The sequence below is a fragment of the Papio anubis genome, chromosome 3 (assembly GCF_008728515.1).
Source record: "Papio anubis isolate 15944 chromosome 3, Panubis1.0, whole genome shotgun sequence".
Lineage (NCBI taxonomy): Eukaryota > Metazoa > Chordata > Mammalia > Primates > Cercopithecidae > Papio > Papio anubis.
Window position 1 is genome coordinate 26,057,588 of NC_044978.1, and position 19,896 is coordinate 26,077,483.

At 36.8% G+C, this 19,896-nt stretch overlaps 1 long non-coding RNA gene across 1 annotated transcript in view; it reads right to left on the reverse strand.

The window, feature by feature from the left end:
- Positions 1-222: 222 nt before the first annotated feature.
- LOC108586142 overlaps positions 223-19,896 on the reverse strand; it is a 28,728-nt gene continuing 9,054 nt past the window's right edge. The window contains exons 2-4 of the long non-coding RNA XR_002522287.2: positions 5,099-5,153; positions 3,004-3,094; positions 223-439 (exon numbers count right to left, since the gene is read on the reverse strand). This is a non-coding gene — a long non-coding RNA (uncharacterized LOC108586142). The remainder of the gene's footprint in view (positions 440-3,003; positions 3,095-5,098; positions 5,154-19,896) is intronic.

The following is a 19,896-nucleotide window of genomic DNA, read 5'->3' on the forward strand; positions in this document are numbered from 1 at the left end:
GTGCAATAGTGAGATCTCAGCTCACTGCAGCCTCCATCTCCCGGGTTCAAGTGATTCTCCTGCTTCAGCATCCTGAGCAGCTGGTACTACAGGTGCTCACCACTATGCCCAGCTAATTTTTGTATTTTTAGTAAAGACGGGGTTTCACCATATTAGTCAGGCTGGTCTTGAACTCCTGACCTCGTGATCTATCCGCCTAGGCCTCCCAAAGTGCCGGGATTACAGGTATGAGCCTCCGAGCCTGGCCTTGGAATTTTGTTTATTTACTTCTTTCTCTTGGACCAAGCCGAAATTTTATAATAAAGAGAAAAAAAGATAGGAGTAAGAACAATATACAACATTGGGAAATGTGCTTACTTTTCAATAACTGTGCTTAGTGTTTCTCATTTTCTGGTAAGTTGGTATAGAAGTGTGCAAAATTTTTGGTTCCAGTGTTGATCTAGAAATTGCGGAAGAAAGATGAAAAGAAAAGTATTAATCCAGGATTGGAAGCCCTCACTGACAGGAAAACCCACACATGGCAGGAGAGAGGAAAACATGGTATCTCTTTATTAGTAGTGAGTATGCCTGTATGTAGCCACCTTAGGTGACTGTTTGTTTTCTTTAATAATGAAAAAAGAAAGTATGTGTCCATATTGAGACTGCAACATAATTATTCAATTTGCAACTTTTTACCAGGTTACATGTTTTACGTATTCTCAAACAGTGCCAATTCACATTCGGCCTGAGTATTTTGCCAGTTACTTGATTTTTGCCAAACGCTGCTTACACACACACACACACACACAAATAGTTCATATTAAGTTAATAGTTATTTGCTAATGTACTCTTTTGAGAATAAAGAGCTGATCTTGCCATTGCACATAATGCTTTTAGGAAACACATTTAACACCTTTAAGACCTGGCATTGTTCACTTTTCACCAGGACAACATGACCAGCTAAGAACAAGTGGCTAGCTCTATCTAATAAATCAGCCAGATGCTTGATTTGCTTTATAATATTTTAGGAAACATCGCTTCTCTCCAACCAGGTTGCTAGGGTGATATGTGACCTCTGTCTTTAAAATCTTCCTTGAAGCTGTGAAGCCAAAAAAGTGAACTAAAGCCAGCAGGACTGTTTTTAAAAGAGTGAAAGCACAAGAATAATTTGAGATGAAAGGTTCAAGAAAACCAAGAAAACTCTAATAGAGTAATAGTTGATGCTCTCTTTTTCCAAATTGACAAAACATCCTCACTTAGCAACAAGTCTCATGGTAAGCAACTGATTTATCTATGTTCTGTTGAACTTTTGAACTAGATACTTAATTTTTCAACCATAATATGTTTAATTGAAATGTTAGACATATTACTCATCTGTGGAATGCACTTTGAAAACCCTATTGGTAATTCATTTGCCTCAAAAGAAAAATAATGAAAATAATGCAATTAGTATGATTTAATATTTATTTTATGAAACCTTAAAGTTTATCGCTGGAGAAAATCACCTGAAAACAATAGTAAAGGAAGGGAGAAATGTATTTTTCCTTTTTTCTGTGAAAAGTACCTATTCTCCAAGTCAAGGTTTTAAGAAAACAGCAGAATTCAATACATCTTTATATTATGTATTTCTTACAGAAAGAAACAGCTATTGAAATGGCTATGTATACTCTTTTCTTTTCAAAAATTGATAAAGTCCAAACCCAAACACAGATTTTCAGCTACAGAGTTCCTGTAAAGCGCATCTAAACTCAGTATGGAAACGAATGAGTTTTGGAAGTGTTGTTAGCTATGAGTACTATCAACAGATTTCCGCATGGTACCATGCAGAAATTAATTGGAGAAAAAAGTTCATGACTATAAACAGCATTGAGAGAACTTTTTAAAAAAGAACAAGAAGCAAATAATTTATTTCTCTTTTCAATGTAAACTGTTAGGGAAGCCCTGTCATGGTACCTCTGTGCTGATATAAGCGCTAGTCCTTGTGCTTTGAAAACGCAGTACTTTCTTAGTCCAGGCTGGTAATGACTATTATTGTCAATCACAAGGTTTTTGGCCTTCTTGGTCTTAAACTGAGCATTGTAGCAGAAAATTATGAACAATATTTTGAACTACAGAAGAACGGCTTGTGAATATTTTCTACTATAAGAGATAAACAGAGAAATTTTAGAGCCTCTGAAATTAGCCAAAAATCAAGGTGACTGTTCTCATGGAGTATTGTAGTCATCATAGAATATTAGCAAAGTAGATGAATGAAGAAGAGGGACTAAAGGGCACCAAAATAAAGGTATTATGCACTACTAATCATGTTACCCTTTCTCTCTCTCTCTTTTTTTTTTTTTTTTTTTTTTTTTTTTAGACAGAGTCTTGCTCTGTCATCCAGGGTAGAGTGCAGTGGCATGATCCCTACTCACTGCAACTTCCGCCTCCCGGGTTCAAGCCATTCTCCCGTCTCAGCCTCCCAAGTAGCTGGGATTATAGGCACGTGCCACCACGCCCGGCTAATTTTTGTATTTTTAGTAGAGGCAGGGTTTCACCATGTTGGCCAGGCTAGTCTCGAACTCCTGACCTCAGCTGATTTGCCCGCCTTGGCCTCACAGAGTGCTGGGATTACAGGTGTGAGCCACCATGCCCAGCCCCCTTTCTCTTTTTAAATAGATCTATTACTGATACCACAAAACTTTTTCGTTTATATTGAATTTGAAGCTAGATATGTTTGGAGTCCATATGACTCAGTCTTTACATAGAATAGTATTCGAAAAGGCACAGGCCAGAAAGCCAAAAATAATTAGAAACAAATATTAACACTTATTTGATAAAAGCTTGATATTAAAAAAAAGGCAACAAATTGATAGTTAACAATACTTCCAAAACTCATTCGTTTCCACTCTGAGTTTAGATATGTTTTACAGGTACTTTGTAATATTTATATATATTATTACATATGTAAATATATATCATATACATGTAATATGTATATGAAGACAGCGTCTTTCAGATGCTCTCCAAATATTCATTTAAACCCACCTGTATGGTTTTCTGTCTTTCTTCTCCCTCCATGTCAACCCTTTATTGTGTAGATAAACTCGGCCTCTCAGCTCTCTTCATTGTACGGGTTCTGCTTCATACAAAAAGTAGGTAAATAAATACTACTACTTGATGTAGGGATTGGGGCACATATGTGAGTTAATAAAGACCTGAGCTAGAGGTATGGGGTGGAGGAGGCAGTCTGTCAGATAAATTAATACACATCATTACTCCTCAACCATTTGAACAAAATTATTATTTTAACATGATAAATACAGTCAAACACTTTAATATCATGCTTTGCTGTAACGTGAGTTTGGATGCTATGTGACTGTCAGTAGGCATGCATCATTTATCCAGCAGCCATGCCCAAATGGGAGGAAACTAATGTATGAGGGGTTGTTTGGAAGCAACTGCTTCGTTATTTTTTTGGAATGGGACTTTCTCAGTTCAATGTAAGGTCATTCAAGTACCCTATAAATTTTACTATTATACAGTTATAACATGGCAATCTAATTGATAATAATATTTCTACTTACTGTTTTAATAGCATAACACATTTTAAGAGACAGAATTTTGTGTGCCCCATATATATTGTTATAATAGAATACTTCGTATGGATTGTGTGAAAATAATATATAATACATGCTCATTCTAAAGAATTCAAATAATATAAAAAAAGAAGTAAAAAAATTACCACAAGTCTTATTACCTACTAACTGATACAAATATTAAAAACCATTTCCTAGATAACATTATAATTGAACACCCTAGGGAGAACACCATTCTTTCTATGTAATACATTTAACTATGTTTCATTAATAATAAAAGGATTTTTAAAAAGAATGTCCTCATATATAAAAGATAGGTATATAAAAGATGATGTCTAAACCAGACGTATTCTTGTGCATTTTATCTGGCCCACAGGGTAATAAACTTCCGTTATAGGTTTTCAGCTTAAGAAAGGGCCTTCTGTCTGTGTGAGTATCAAATAAAAGTAGAGCAATAGGATCTGAATTTATAGTCTGGTTCACACAGCTTCTCTCAATAAATCTTTTCTGTTGATAGCATAAAATTGCAAAATAAGGAACCCCTCCAGGTATTACAAACAGACACAGGCTTCAAGTGATAATAACAATAAAGATTCTCATGCCCAGGAATTAGCAACTCAGCTAAACTACAGCCCTTACAAAATGGAGCTTGAGTTGGGCCTCTTTGGCCTGGATGTTACATTTGTTTCAATGGGTTTTTCTCCAATAGTGTAACCCTGGCATGTGTGGTGGGGTTGAGTGGGGTAGGGTGGTCTTGGATTATTTACCACCTGTTTGTAAACCTTAAGGAAATGAATTATATTTATATGTCTTCTTGTGAAAAGTGTCTCTTCATGTCATTTGCCCACTTTTTAATGGGGTTATTTCTTTTTCTCTTGTAAATTTGTCTAAGTTCCTTATAGATGCTGGATATTCGACCTTTGTCAGATGCATAGATTGCAAATATTTTCTCCCATTTTGTAGGTTGTCTGTTTACTATATTGATAGTTTCTTTTGCAGTGCAGAAGTTCTTAGTTTAGTTAGATACCATTTATCAAGTTTTGAGAATAGAGGGTGGAAGGAGGGAGAGGATCAGAAATAATAACTATTGAGTACTAGGCTTAGTACCTGGGTGACAAAATAATCTGTACAACAAACCCCTGTAACATGAGTTTACCTATCTAACAAACCTGTGCTTGTACCCCTGAACCTACAATAAAAGTTTAAAAAAAAAACAGTAGCAAGAGTCACTAAAGAATATTTGTGTATATAGAGGCAAAGGTGGATAAAGTCAGTTATTTTATTTAGAGCAAGAGGAACAAAGGTCTTTTGTTGTTTTTGTTATTTTATTGTTGTTGTTTTAAGACAGTATAGCATGGAACAAAAAGAATAGTGACCTTGACCTCAGACAACAGAGTCTCAAATTATGTCTCTGCTGCTATCCAGATGTTGATATATGTGAGTAATTTAGTCCTATAAGCCACTGTTTCCCTATCTCTAAAATGAAGATAACTCTTCATTAAGTTGTTATGGCAATTAACTACAGCAAACAAATGTTAAATTACCTAGTTCATCTTCACCTTTGTCTCTTTCTTCATGTTTCTGATTAATCCCAGTACACTGGTAAGAAAATAATATGACATATATCAACAGTGCAGAATTTAAATCAGATTATACAGATGATCATGTAGGATCCAGAAAAATAAACTACATCTCCCACCTCTCAAACTATTTCTGTGTCCTCTGGGATATGTTATTTCTTTCAAAGGATGCTATATTCCCCTTCAGTCACTCGCAAGAGTGAGTCCTTTTCTAACTTCCTGGTCATGAAGACTGAATTTAGTTTCACAGCATGAAAAAGGAAAAAGTCTTCTGTATTTCTCTCAGATACTGAATCTAGCTGCTTCTAAGGAAAATAATTCAGTGTTTCTTGATGAGTGAAGTTAATGGATGTGTTTCTACTACTATTCAGGAAGTGAAGGTCCTAGATTATTCAATAAGAGGCAGGGAAGCTTACTGAAGTCCAGAGAATATGACCACCATCAGGTTAAAGATACTGAAAAGAAGAAGAAGAAGAAAAAAAAAGATGTGTGGGCTTTCGAATTTCTGAATAGTAATCATCACAGTCTTGCTGGGTTTGGGGAAGAACACCTGCTTAGCTAGGTTTGAACTTTTTGTAGAAAAGTCCAAGTACTATTTTTTAGATGATCAACATATGAAATCTTGTTTCTGTATCTGGACTTAAAACAAATAGCATTTAGGGAAGATTCATTTGTCAATGAGAAGTTAGTCTACAGGATGAAGGTGAGTGTGCAGAGACTAGAAATTTTGGGGAATACTTTTGTGTTATACATATCCACCACTCATTGTAATCATCTGTTCAATGCTGATGTTTAGAAGTTTGGAATTGCTAAGTCAATCTTTAATAATATTGGTAGTAGAGGTGGTAGTGATGGTAATTATATTTGTGGTGATAAGTGTCGATTGCTGCAATGTTAGCACTTACTACCTAAGGTATCCTTTTAAGAGCTTTCTATACCCTAGCTTACTTAGCCTTTACAATGTCTAACAACAGTCATAATACAATAGTTGTTATCATCAATTGTGGGCTTTTCATATGCTAGAAACTGGGCTAAATTCCTTATACACAGAATCTTATTTAACTTTCATCTTAACTTGATAAAGTTTGTATTATTTTCTACAACATGGATGTGGGAACTTATTTTCAGAGGTGTTAAGTAACTTGCCATAGGTGTGAATATATTCTATGTGTTTACATAGTTTGTAATTGGTGTAGCTAAGATTTAAATACACATCTAGATGATTATACAGCCTGAGCCAGGTTTTCATCATTATTTGCTATTACATGATTTAGACATGTCTTATTATTGCTGATGCCATTAATAGTAGTTAATTTTTATTTGGGGCCTGCTCATATCAGACATTATACTAGACACTTATTAATTCTCATAACCCTTATTACAATAGAAAGATGCTCTCCTATCCTCCTTTCACCTGCCAGACAGTGTCCTGCCCCATATCCCAGAAGAAAAAAATGCTGCACAGAGAGGCCAAAAAGAATCTGCACCGACAGGCATTACTGGGTTTAGTTGGTACCCTTTTATCCAATCATATTTCCCTATGGTTGTATGTTTCAATCATGCCTAAGTGAAAAAGCTACCATAAAAACTCAAGAGGGCAGTGCTAAGAGAGTTTCCAGACAGCTGAACACATGGAGGTTCCTGGAGGGTGGCGCACCCAGGGAGGGCATGGAAGCTCTCAGCCCTTCCGGCTATGCACTGTGTCCTTTATAATACTCCTTATAATAAACTAGTAAGTGTAAGCGAGTGTTTCCCTGAGTTTGGTGAGCCATTCTAGCAAATTAATCAAACCTAAAGAGGGAGTTATGGGAACCCCATCTTGGAAGCTGGTGGGTCAGAAGTTCTGGAAGCCCAGACTTGTGACTGGTGTCTGAAGGGGTGGGATGCAGTCTCAAGGACTGAGCCCTCACTTGCCAGATCTGATGCTATCACCAGGTAGATAGAATCAGAATTGAATTGGAGGACACCCAGCTGATTTCTTTTTTTTTTTTTTTTTTTTTTTTTGAGACGGAGTCTCGCTCTGTCGCCCAGGCTGGAGTGCAGTGGCTGGATCTCAGCTCACTGCAAGCTCCGCCTCCCGGGTTTACGCCATTCTCCTGTCTCATCCTCCCGAGTAGCTGGGACCACAGGCGCCAGCCACCTCGCCTGGCTAGTTTTTTGTATTTTTTTAGTAGAGACAGGGTTTCACGGTGTTCGCCAGGATGGTCTCGATCTCCTGACCTCATGATCCGCCCGTCTCGGCCTCCCAAAGTACTGGGATTACAGGCTTGAGCCACCGCGCCCGGCCCACCCAGCTGATTTCTGCTGCAGAATTGGTTGCTTACTTGGTGTTGCAGAGAACCCCACACAATGGGTCACAGAAGTCTTCGGTGTTGATGATTGTTGTGGTGGTGGTGTGAAAGCGAAGCAAAAAAGTGGCTTGTGTTTTTTCCAAACAAGTATACAGACACCTACTGTCATGTTGAAATAAGTGTTAGTTAAATCTCTAACATCCATAAGACAGTCATATTAGTTGTGAAATCACCAAGCTGCGCTGATGTATGTCAACTTACAAAAAAAACAAAAAAAAAAAAACAAAAAAAAAACACCCACAATTTATACATTTGGAAAAGAAGACTTTATTTCTTATAAAAAACAATCCATGGTCAGGAGAAAGTGACTGAAGTCAGTCTCCTGTCCAAAGTAAGCTATAGTTATGACTGATGAAACAGGGGTTACAGTTTGTCAGTGTCTGTGACTGGATGAGTTGTAATTGTTTTAATGTTGCTGATCACGAGGCCAGTGCATGTTTAACTTCTAGAGAAAAAGAAAAATCTTGCGGCAGTCAGAACATAGTTTATTATTTAAGTGTAGGAGTGTGTGACTTAACCCTTGCTTGGCATGGCATTAGGTCCTATTTATAACTTGTTTTTCATTGCCATAAAGAGTCTACTCTGTGAATCTTATGATCTCTGTTTTAACATTAATGCTGGTCAGTTGTTGCATCTGAACCATAAAAGGGAGGGGAGTTATTATGAGGTGTGTCTGACCTCCTGTCTTTGTCTTATGGATAGATTGCAAAATTTTTCTCCCATTCTGTAGGTTGCCTGTTCACTCTGATGATAGTTTCTTTTGCTGTGCAGAAGCTCTTTATTTTAATCAGATCCCATTTGTCTATTTTGGCTTTTATTGCCATTGCTTTTTGTGTTTTAGTCATGAAGTCTTTGCCTAAGCCTATGTCCTGAATGGTATTGCCTAGGTTTTCTTCTAGGGTTTTCATGGTTTCAGATCTTACATTTAAGTCTTTAACCCATCTTGAGGTAATTTTTGTATAAGGTGTAGGGAAGGCATCCAATTTCAGCTTTCTGCATGTGGCTAGCCAGTTTTCCCAGCACCATTTATTAAAGAGGGAATCTTTTCCCCATTGTTTGTTTTTGTCAGATTTGTCAAAGATCAGACGGTTGTAGATGTGTAGTGGTATTTCTGAGGTCTGTGTTCTGTTCCATTGGACTACATGTCTGTTTTGGTACCAGTACCATGCTGTTTTGGTTACTGTAGCCTTGTAGTATAGTTTGAAGTCAGGTAGCATGATGCCTCCAGCTTTGTTCTTAGGATTGTCTTGGCTATGAGGGCTCTTTTTTGGTTCCATATGAAATTTAAAGTAGTTTTTTCCAATTCTGTGAAGAAAGTCAATGGTAGCTTGATGGAGATAGCATTGAATCTATACATTACTTTGGGCAATATGGCCATTTTCACAATATTGATTCTTCCCATCCATGAGCATGGAATGTTTTTCCATTTGTTTGTGTCCTCTCTGATTTCCTTGAGCAATGGTTTGTAGTTCTCCTTGAAGAGGTCCTTCACATCCTTTGTAAGTTGTATTCCTAGGTATTTTATTCTCTTTGTAACAATTGTGAATGGGAGTTCACTCATGATTTGGCTCTGTGTTTCTGTTATTGGTGTATAGGAATGCTTGTGATTTTTGTACATTGATTTTGTATGCTGAGACTGCTGAAGTTGCTTATCAGCTTAAGAAGATTTTGGGCTGAGATTATGGGGTTTTCTAAATATACAATAATGTCATCTGCAAACAGAGACAATTTGACTTCCTCTTTTCCTAACTGAATACCCTTTATTTCTTTCTCTTGCTTGATTGCCCTGGCAAGAACTTCCAATACTATGTTGAATACGAGTGGTGAGAGAGGGCATCCTTGCCTTGTACTGGTTTTCAGAGGAAATGCTTCCAGTTTTTGCCCATTCAGTATGTCATAAATGGCTCTTATTATTTTGAGATACATTCCATCAATGCCTAGTTTATTGAAAATTTTTAGCAAGAAGGGATGTTGAATTTTGTCAAAGGTCTTTTCTGCATCTATTGAGATAATCATGTGGGTTTTGTCATTGGTTCTGTTTACGTGATGGATTACGTTTATTGATTTGCATATGTTGAACCAGGCTTGCATCCCAGGGATGAAGTTGACTTGATCGTGGTGGATAAGCTTTTTGATGTGCTGCTGGATTCAGTTTAGCAGTGTTTTATTGAGGATTTTCCCATAGAAAATTCTTGATAATAAAGGATAATTAGGAAAACATAGTGTACTAAATTTAAAAATGGATTATGTAACTAGATAAACTAAGTGATTTTGGTGCTGGCATATTTCAGGTCTCTTAGAGTAAGAAAGCTTAGCTTCTTTGGGCAGCTGACATTTTTTTTAATTTTTAAAATTTATTTGCTTATTTATCTATTTTTTACAGATGAGATCTCTCTCTTTTGTTTAGCCTAGAGTGCAGTGGGGTGATCAGAGCTTACTGCAGCCTTGAATTCCTGGACTTAAGTGAGCCTCCTGTCTCAGCCTCCAAGTAGCTAGGACTACAGGTAAGCTCCACTGTGCATGACTAGTTTTTAAATTTTTTTTTGTAAGATATAGTCTCATTTTTTTGCCAAACTAGCTGCAATCTTTAATCTATTTTATGCCCTTTGTCTAATCAGGAGTTCAGCTTTCTAGTTGTCATAATCAGACTACTGACCCCAATCTTCTCCTCTTACTCCAACTCCACTTCTGAATTCCACATTTTCCATTTCACTGTTTTCTTCTCAGTCCATTCTTCAACGGGATTAGCATTAGGGAAGTCCATCCAAGGTGGGTTGTGAAAGTATACAGCTTATTGCAGGTGACCTGGGGATCTGCTGGAGCAAGGAGGTAGGTTGTACAGTTTGTATTTATTTTGTCTACTCTAAACCAGATTTCCCCAGTTCCCTGCTTTGGTAGAGAGCTGCAATAAAAAAGTATAATGACTTTATTGTGTTCTCCAGTTGCCACATACACACTTACAATTAAACCAAGCACCATGAGTCAAATGCCAGCTTGTGTGTCATTCTTGTTTGCAGCCTCTTCCTGTCTCTAAGCTGGCAGATTTAATAGGTCCCTTTGGAAACAATGTTAAATCCAATGATTTTATTTCTATCATTTGACTAAATGAATAACCCAGGAACTAGCAGTTTAAAGAGATGTTTCAGACATGATTGTGACAATAAACAGATTACTCAGGAATTAAAAATACCAAGGAAGACAGACACACTTGCTCCTATAAAAGACTGTTCTGACCACTTTGCGAATCTCAATAATGAGGAGGATAGATGCTTACTAAAAAGGCAAAGTCTAAAATTGTAATAGACATCGTTAGTTGCCCTAAATATCCATTACCCTCCTCCTTTAGTAATTTTTTAAAACTCGGATTTTTTTGTTAAGAGTGTATGACAGAGAAAAGTTTCCACTTAACAGCCTCTCTAGTAGATAGGAGTAATCATTAGACTGAATGTGGCAAACAGGATTAGTCAGGTATTGCCAAAACAGTGTTGTGTAACAAGCTCCTCTAAAATTCCATGGTTACAAGTATAAGCATACATTTCTTACTCACATATCTGTGAAGTCACCTGGAATTCAACTAATATAGAACTGATTTAGAACTTCCGGGCCTGGCTATAAGCTATGGATAGGGTTCAGGTCAGCTGCCTGTGTCTCTTATCCTGAACCAGCAGTTCTCTAAGGCATGTTCTTCTCATGACAAAAGACAGAGAACAAACCCAATTACACAGGCACTGTTCAAGCTTCTGTTCATATTACATTCACTAATATTTCACTGGCCAAAGCAAGTCATATGGTCAAATCTAAAGTCAAGGAGGAGAGAAATATTTTCTGTCTGCTATGAAGCCAAAGCAAGTTACATGGTGTATTAGTACATTTCAGCACTGCAGTAAAGAACTGCCCAAGACTGGGTAATTTATAAAGAAAAGAGGTTTAACTGACTCACAATTCTGCATGCCTGGGGAGGCCTCAAGAAACTTATAATCATGGCAGAAGGCACCTCTTCACAAGGCGGCAGGAGAGAGGAGAAGCATGCCGGAGCAGGGAAAACTGCTTTATAAAACCACCAGATCTCGTGAGACCTCACTCACTATCATGAGAACAGCATGGGGGAAACCACACTATGATCCGATCACCTTCCACTGTGTGCCTCCCTTGACACGTGGAGACTATGGAGATTACAATTCAAGACGAGATTTGGGTGGGGACACAGCCAAACCATATCACATGGCCAAGCACAACATCAATAGAAAAGGGAATAAACTCCTCCCATGAAGAGAGATGGGTAATGAATATTTGCTGCCCAACAATCTAACCTACCACAAAACCTAAGTAAAAGTCTTATGGGTCAGTCTTCTTTAAAAGCTATCTGGCTCATGCTCTTTGCCCCAGTGATGACTATAGTTCTAGTTGTCATCTTTGCTCATGAGACGAAGGCTCAATGCCACACCTCGAGATGGCAGAACAACAAAGCAGAAAATGGGTCTCTGAGATCTTTAAACAGAGCCACCACTAGCCCTGTTTTCAAATCCTCTGAACTTTAAATGACAGCCTGAAATTGACCATGTTGGAAGTATGTATATTACATAAATCACGAGCACTCCAAGTCAGGGCATTCCCACCCTCCTGCAGAAAGTAACTTTTTAAATGTTCACCAGAACATTCTGAGAGGCTCTGTTAATGGCATAAGTGTTCTGAGGATAATTCTTGACAGTAAAATTATTGGCAATTGGCTTATAGACAAGATGACTATACTATATTATATATATAGTACATATATATAAAATAATTACATTGGGACAGCAAATATATATATATTTTATACAGCAAACATATATAAATATATATAAAGTGGGTGCTGTTAATAATTAGACTGGAACAAAAATATAAGTGTATTTGCTGTTTTGGGGGATGAATGAAGTGGAATGGAGAGAGTGTAGCGGCTGGGGGAGCCCAGAACAATGGTCAGAAAACAGACCATGTTGGGAGGCAATCCTCAGCACATATTCACTTAGGAGCAGATGTGATGTGGGGGAGAAATAGTTCCTCTCACATATGAGATGCTAGTGGCCCTTGAAAGAGTTATATAAGTATATCCTAGCACTGTTGACATATTGGATTGGATATTTCTTTGTTGCAAGGGACTGTCCTAGGCACTGTAAGATGTGTTAACAGCATCCCTGACCTCTACACACTAGATGCTGGTAGCCTCCCGTCTCCCAGTTATGACAACCAAAAATATCTCCCAACACTGTCGAGTCACCCCTAGGGAGCAAAATTGCTTCCTTCTGTAAACCAATGTTGTACAGTGTAAGGGAGAAAACAAATCTAAAAACAAAAACACAACAAACATGATTTTTTTGGTGCCAAAAAGAAAGATATCCCTTCTTTTCTCTTACATCATTTTCTTTAAAAACAAGTAATTGCAAATTCTTTCTCTGTCTTTTTTATTTGGATGTAAATCTTCCAAAAAGCTAAAAGCATCCTAACAGTTTTATTACTCCAGTGTTTTTCCTGAAGAAACTTGGACCCCTGTCTTTGAATTGTACACATAGGGAAGATGGTACCCCTATATTTCTGTCTATAGGAGTTTAACTAGGTTCCTGGCTCTCAGTCGTAATAGCATAGCATAGCATAGCATAGCATAGCATAGCATAGCATAGCAGAATAAGACATTTTGGACAAAGACAATCAGCCAACACAGATGTCCACACAGTACCAAGCAAATTTAGGATAAACTATGTAGAGCAAATGGTTCTGTCAAGTCCTCTTACCAGTGGGCAAGTTGTCCTTTGTCTTGAGAACATACATGCAATGGGTTGCATCTGCCCTTTTTTTTTGTTCGTCTCACTCTGTTGCCCAGGCTGGAGTGCAGTGGCAGCGATCTTGGCTCACTGCAAGCTCCGCCTCCCGGGTTCATGCCATTCTTCTGCCTCAGCCTCCCATGTAGCTTGGACTACAGGCGCCTACCACCACACCAGGCTAATTTTTTGTATTTTTAGTAGAGACGGGGTTTCACCGTGTTAGCCAGGATGCTCTCGATCTCCTGACCTCGTGATCTGCCCGCCTCGGCATTCCAAAGTGCTGGGATTACAGGCGTGAGCCCCTGCGCCCGGCAGCATCTGCCTATTTTTATAAATGGTGACTTCTTTCTGTTCTTACAATTGCTTTAGCAAATTGCCTGTGATGTGCGTTACAATGTGGTTTAATGTTTATCTAATAATGAAATTGCTTATTTTCTACCTTTGTGGAGAGAATTCAGTGGACTGGCAGAAAATTTTATTTTTATTTTCCCCAATGAGAACATCAGGAATGAGAAGGAATTGGGCAAGTGGAAGCAAAATAGGACATAGGAGTGAGTACAATTGTGTCACCTTCAGAGATAATAAACACAGGGAGCACTAAATCCTAAGTGTAACTCTTTCAAGGCCCACTCTCATCTCACAGGTCGGGGGAAGTGTTTCTCCCGCACATCACGTCTGCTCCTAAGTGAAGATGTGCTGAGGATTGCTTCCCAGGTTTGTCTGTCTTCTCACCGTTTTTCTGGGCTCCTCTAGTTGCTACCCCTTCTCCATCCCACTTCATTCATCCCCTAAAACAGCCACTTAAGCAAGACTATTAAGTATTGTAGATTTTCTGGAGAAAATGGGATAGGTGATATTGAGGAGGAGTGCAACATTATAGCACAGCATAGTTACCAGTAGAAAACTAAATACCATGCAGTGTAATCATTATTCCAAAGTTTCTTCCTTGCCACAGGGACTTTTCCACTAGGCAGCTTTTTCTCTCTTCATCCCTGGATTTACACTTTGGACTTCCTATCTCTAGACCAATGGCCATAAAAACTGTCTGATACATCATTCTTGTGTGTGACCATTTTTACTTCCCACAGCGTCTAAAAATACCATTTATCTAGGCAGGTACTATGCTTAGTCCCAATTGTGACAAAATGAAGCAGTTAGCAATATAAACAAAGTAAAGGGGGTGCAATTAAGAAATGCCAGATATTAAATTTAGGATCCTGAGATAAAATTGATGTTGAGAAGGGAGGAGTGTCATAGCAAGTGGAGAAAATAGGGAAACAGGAGAGAATAATATATAGAGAAAACCGAATTAATAAAGAGCTGATAGTTACTCAGAAGAAAAGCAGATACATGGACAATAATTAAATCACCTCAGTGGCAGAACCCAACATTGAAGATTCATAATGTCTTATGACTGAGACCCCAGTGCTTCATGAAACCTCTTGATTCTAAAAATGTACTTAATTCTTGAGAAAGCTTGTTATATGTCTCTTCGTAGATTTGATCTTACAACACTTAATTATTTATCACTCGCTTAGCCAAGCACCAGAATAGACACTGAGGATATACTGATGAATAATTTAGACAAGTCTCTGCCTTCATGGGGATTACATTTTAGTGGAATGCTCTCAAGAGATTCCATAGCTCTCTCTTGTCACACATATTCTTAAAGTGAATGCTATAGTATTTTAATATAGCTTAAGTTTTTTTTATAACCAATAAACATAAATGAAACATTATACAAATATAAAGAAGTAGAAGAAAATAAATCTCCTTCCCAGAATAGTCTTAAGCCTCTACAACTTACCAGTGTTGGACACCTTCCAGGCTTTTATTTATAGGTTGAAGCTTATGATCATTTTTTGTAGGTTAAAATGATTGATTAATGGCAGTTTTATATGGTTAGACTTTACATATTTTCCTTTATATCCACAGATTACTATAAGAAGAAAAGTTTTCTTTAAACCTTCTGTTGAAATGAAAATTGATTTTTGTTAGAATTACATACTTATGTCTAAATAATCAAAACACCTAAACGAATGTAAAAATCACTTGAAACAAACTCTTTTGTAAGGAAAGACTGTGAAATCAGAAATTCCTAATATTAGGGAGTAAAGTGACATGAATGAAAACTGACACTATAATATATAATATATAAGTATGTTCAAATAGCATTTTACAAATATTAACCTGATCTTAGAGGAAAAGATTAGCACTAAAAAAATTACAAGGAGAGTAAAGAATAAGTGGTGTCAGTGTAACAGTTCCAACTGGTTTCTACAGAATACTGAAAATATACATCCATCTCTTTGAATATATGGTTTGTTCATACTTAGAAGGAAGTAAACTGGCTTTGGTGATTTCTGCTACTCCCTATATTTAATGGCATCACCTTAAAATAGTGGATCTATACATGTACATTTTAGCATTGAAATAGGAAGCACTATTTCTACCATGGGTAGTAGAAAAAACATAAAAGAAAGTTGGAGGTAAAACAGGAACAACAATAACAACAACAAAAAAATAAATCTAAACATGTATTTCTGGGTCCTGGAGAATTTTCACGGGTTCTCCGGTCAGTTCAGGGAAGTTCCTGTTACTTCATCTGTTTTATGATGTAGTAGTTGCTGGTGTTTACCCATACCACAGCTTCCTGTGGTACGGGAAAAGCAGAGGCTAATTTTCCTAGTAAAAGAAAAGAATTCTACACAAGTTACCCACAGTTGAGAGCCTATTATTTAGTTTGCTACTTTTGTTGTTGTCATCATACCAGCAAGTTGGGCTTGAGCAGGAAATGATTATGACAATTATTTGTGATTACCAGAAAAGAGAAAATGATATGCTTCTGTAACACCTAGCTTATCTAACACACAAATCAAAGGAAATATTCAAAAGACTTTAAAAGTGACAATACTTAAAAGCATTAGAATTAAAGAATATTATCGTTTCATAGTAAGATAAAAATGACCTTGGGAAAATAACAAATATATTAAAATATAGAGAATTTTCAAAAACAAACTCATTTTACTATGAGATCAATATAGGCATAATAGGAGTTCCAGAATGAGAGAAGAGAGCAAGAAATTGATATGCAAATAGAAGTACCCAAAACAATCTTGAAACAGCACAAAGTTGTATGACTTATTTCCTGGTTTCAAAATTTAACTACAAAGCTACAGTAATCAAGATGGTGTGGTACTGACATAGGGTAGAAATGCTGATCAATGGAGTAGAATTCCAAGTCCAGAAATAAATCCTTACATTGATAATTAATTAATATTTGACAGCAGTACCAAGAGAATTCCATAGGGAAAGAAGTCTTTTTTAAAAATGTTGTTGAGACAACTGTATAGCAACATGCAAGATAATGAAGCTGGACCTCTGCCAAACAATACACAAAAAGTATCTCAAATTGAATCATAGATAGAAATGTAAGACCTAAAACTACTAAAATTCTAGAAAAAAACTTAGAAATAAATTTGTGACTTTGGGTTAGGCAATGGCATCTTAGACATGATACCCAAAGCCCAAGTGAAAAGAGAAACTAGCTAAAGAAACTAGCTAAACTGTACTTCATCAAAATTAGAAAATTTTGAGCTTTGAAGAATACCGTTGAGAAAGTGAGGACAACCTACAGGATGAGAGAGAGCACTGGCAAATCCTCTGTCTGATGAGGACTTTTATCCAGAATATGGAAAGAACTCTTACAACTCAACGATGGAAAGGTAAATGGACATTTCTCTAAAGCAGATATGCAAATGTCTGATAGGCATATGAAGAGATGTTCAACATCACAGGTCATTAGAGAAATGAAAATCAGTCCGGGTGTGGTGGCTCATGCCTGTAATCTCAGCATTTTGGGAGGCTGAGGCGTAAGGGATCATTTGAAGTCAGGAGTTCAAGACCAGCCTGGCCAACATGGTGAAACCCCATCTCTACTAAAAATACAAAAAAAAACAAAAAACAAAAAAATAGAACCTGGCCTGGTGGCACACACCTGTAATCCAAGCTACTCAGGAGACTGAGGCATGAGAGTCATTTGAACCTGGGAGGCGGAGGTTGCAGTGAGTTGAGATTGCACCACTGCACTCCAGCCTGGGTGACAGAGTGAGACCTTGTCTCAAAAAAAAAAAAAAAAAAAAAAAGTTTTAATGCAAATCAAAACTACAGACGGTACCACTTCATGCCAATGACCCAAATGTCCATCAGCAGAAAATGGATAAAATGTGGTGCATCAATGCAATAAAATAGTAAGTGACAATAAAAATGAATGAAGTACTATTCATTTTACCACATGAATTAAACTTGAATATATACTATTGAATGAAACCAATCATAAAAATCTACATATTATATGACTCCATTTATATAAAATGTCCACAAAATAAAAATTCATAGAAATAGCAACTAGATTAGTGGTTGCCAGGGGAAGGGAGAGGGAGAAAATGAGGAGTGGCTGCCAATGGACACAGGGACATTTGGGGTGATGAAAATGACCTGAAGTCAGAGAGGGGTATTAATTGCAAAACTCTGTGACTATATATTAACCACTTTAAAAGTGTGAATTTTACAGTATATTACTTATGTCTCAATAAAGCTGTTATAAAAAATAGATCTTCACCTGGTTGCTGGAATAAGAGTACAATGAGAATAATGGAAATGACTTTTTTAAAAATCAGGCACTTCAAAGCTTTCTGTGGCCACCTGAAATTGATACGGTGAAAATACCAGTTTATTTTATTGACCACCATAAACCCTTCATCACCCACCTAAGTGATTAGGAAACCATTTCTTTGCCACTTATCACTATAATCCTGGAATAGTGTGTATTCAGGGTAGTAAACACCTGTTTTATCAAGAACTTAAGTGAATATGATAACAAAAAAAGTAAATTTTCCAAAGTGAAAAAGGCATAGCAAAGTCAGCTAAATATTTTTGTTGAATTACCTGTGACATCCCTCCCTCTCCCATTTCTATTTCTTTTGATTACATGTCAGGATTAGAAAATTACAGCTACATATAAGCATCTGAAATTGTCTGTCTTGTGGGAGGACAAGAAACAAAAAAACTTGGGTTTTGGTAAAACAGAGGCAGAAAAAGTGGACATATATAACTTAAAGGACTCAGGAATTGAAAGAAGAATCTAAATTTAGGCATCTGCTGGCTACACCCCGGGAAGACAAATACAGTGATCTGAAAAGTGGCAAAGCTTCTGACAGAGACCTGTTATGATAACAGAGTTAGGTTCAAACAAGAAACAAATCTTTCCACCATCATGTTCTAATAAGTCAAAAAAGAAAACTCTAATAAGAACCAAACTGTCCTTTAAAAAAAAAATCATTAAAGTTAGGGTAGGAGATAATCTGTCACCATTTTAATCAGGATACACAATAGAAAAAAAGGAAAATGTGCACAAAAAGTGATAGAAAAACAAATTCAGTGAAAGATGCTTGGTTAACTCTAGGAAAAAAGAGAGGTGAGACCGGCTAATTGGAGAAGAGGACTGCAAATTGGTTAGCATTGAGTGTGGGAAGGCTGTCAGCAGACTTGAACAAAGACCAAGAACAAATAATTATAAAGTCCGAGATCAGAGTGAACCCCTTTTGCCTATTTCTTTTCTCTCTCCTGAATTGCCACCAAACTCTTGGCTCTACACTATGTACAAACATACAACAAAGGTGTCTATAGAGACTGCCCAAGCTGCTGTTTCATATATTCTCTTTATTCTCTTTTTTTTTTAATTTTAGGGGGAAAGATCTTATTTTCATTTACCTTTAACAATATTCACTATATCTGTAGGGAGAGAGAGAGATTTTTATTTTTATTTTTTTTTGCACATACACATGATACTTAACTTACTTTAAAATAAATTGAAATAACTTCACAAATTCCCAAATAAAAATAGTATCTTTTGATGGTAGATGTATTTTAAACTATAGATTCTGATGAACCTAAGTATTGATGAAGTTAATAATATACCAAAAAAAACACCCTCAAAAACCTACTTTCACAATCTGACGTTTGTGGTTGTTTCATTTTGTACTTCATAAATTCAACTTTATAATATTTTTGCATTTCGATTCTAAATGATTCAATATTTTAGCAGTTTAGTGCTTCTCTTCAAAGTTTTACTGTGGATTTGGATAATCTTTTTTTCCCAATAAATCAAATACCAAATAGGCCCAATTATTTTCTCATTTAATGATTTTTTTTAGGTATAGAAGTATCTTAATATGCTATATAAACATTTAAATTAGATAATGGAATTTCTAAAGCTGTTGTACAGCATCTTGAGACAGATTTGCAGATTTGTCAACACAATCATCCTCTTTATTAACTTATAGTTTAATAAGTTAATATAGTTTCATAATAAGTTCCCGGTGTTTCCTATTCAACAGAGGTCCAGGTTAAACAACCTAAGCCTAAGTCTTAAAATAATTACCAACTGTATAATGGTCAAAAGTACCACTGTGGTTTACAGCATTCTGCCAAGTGCTTTATCAGCTGAGTTACTGTGTCACCAGCAGGCTCTCTAGGCTATATTAACCATCCTAACTTCCACTCAATGTGCACATGGGAACTCTCAAAACTGTTCTGTTAAAAGAAGGGAGAT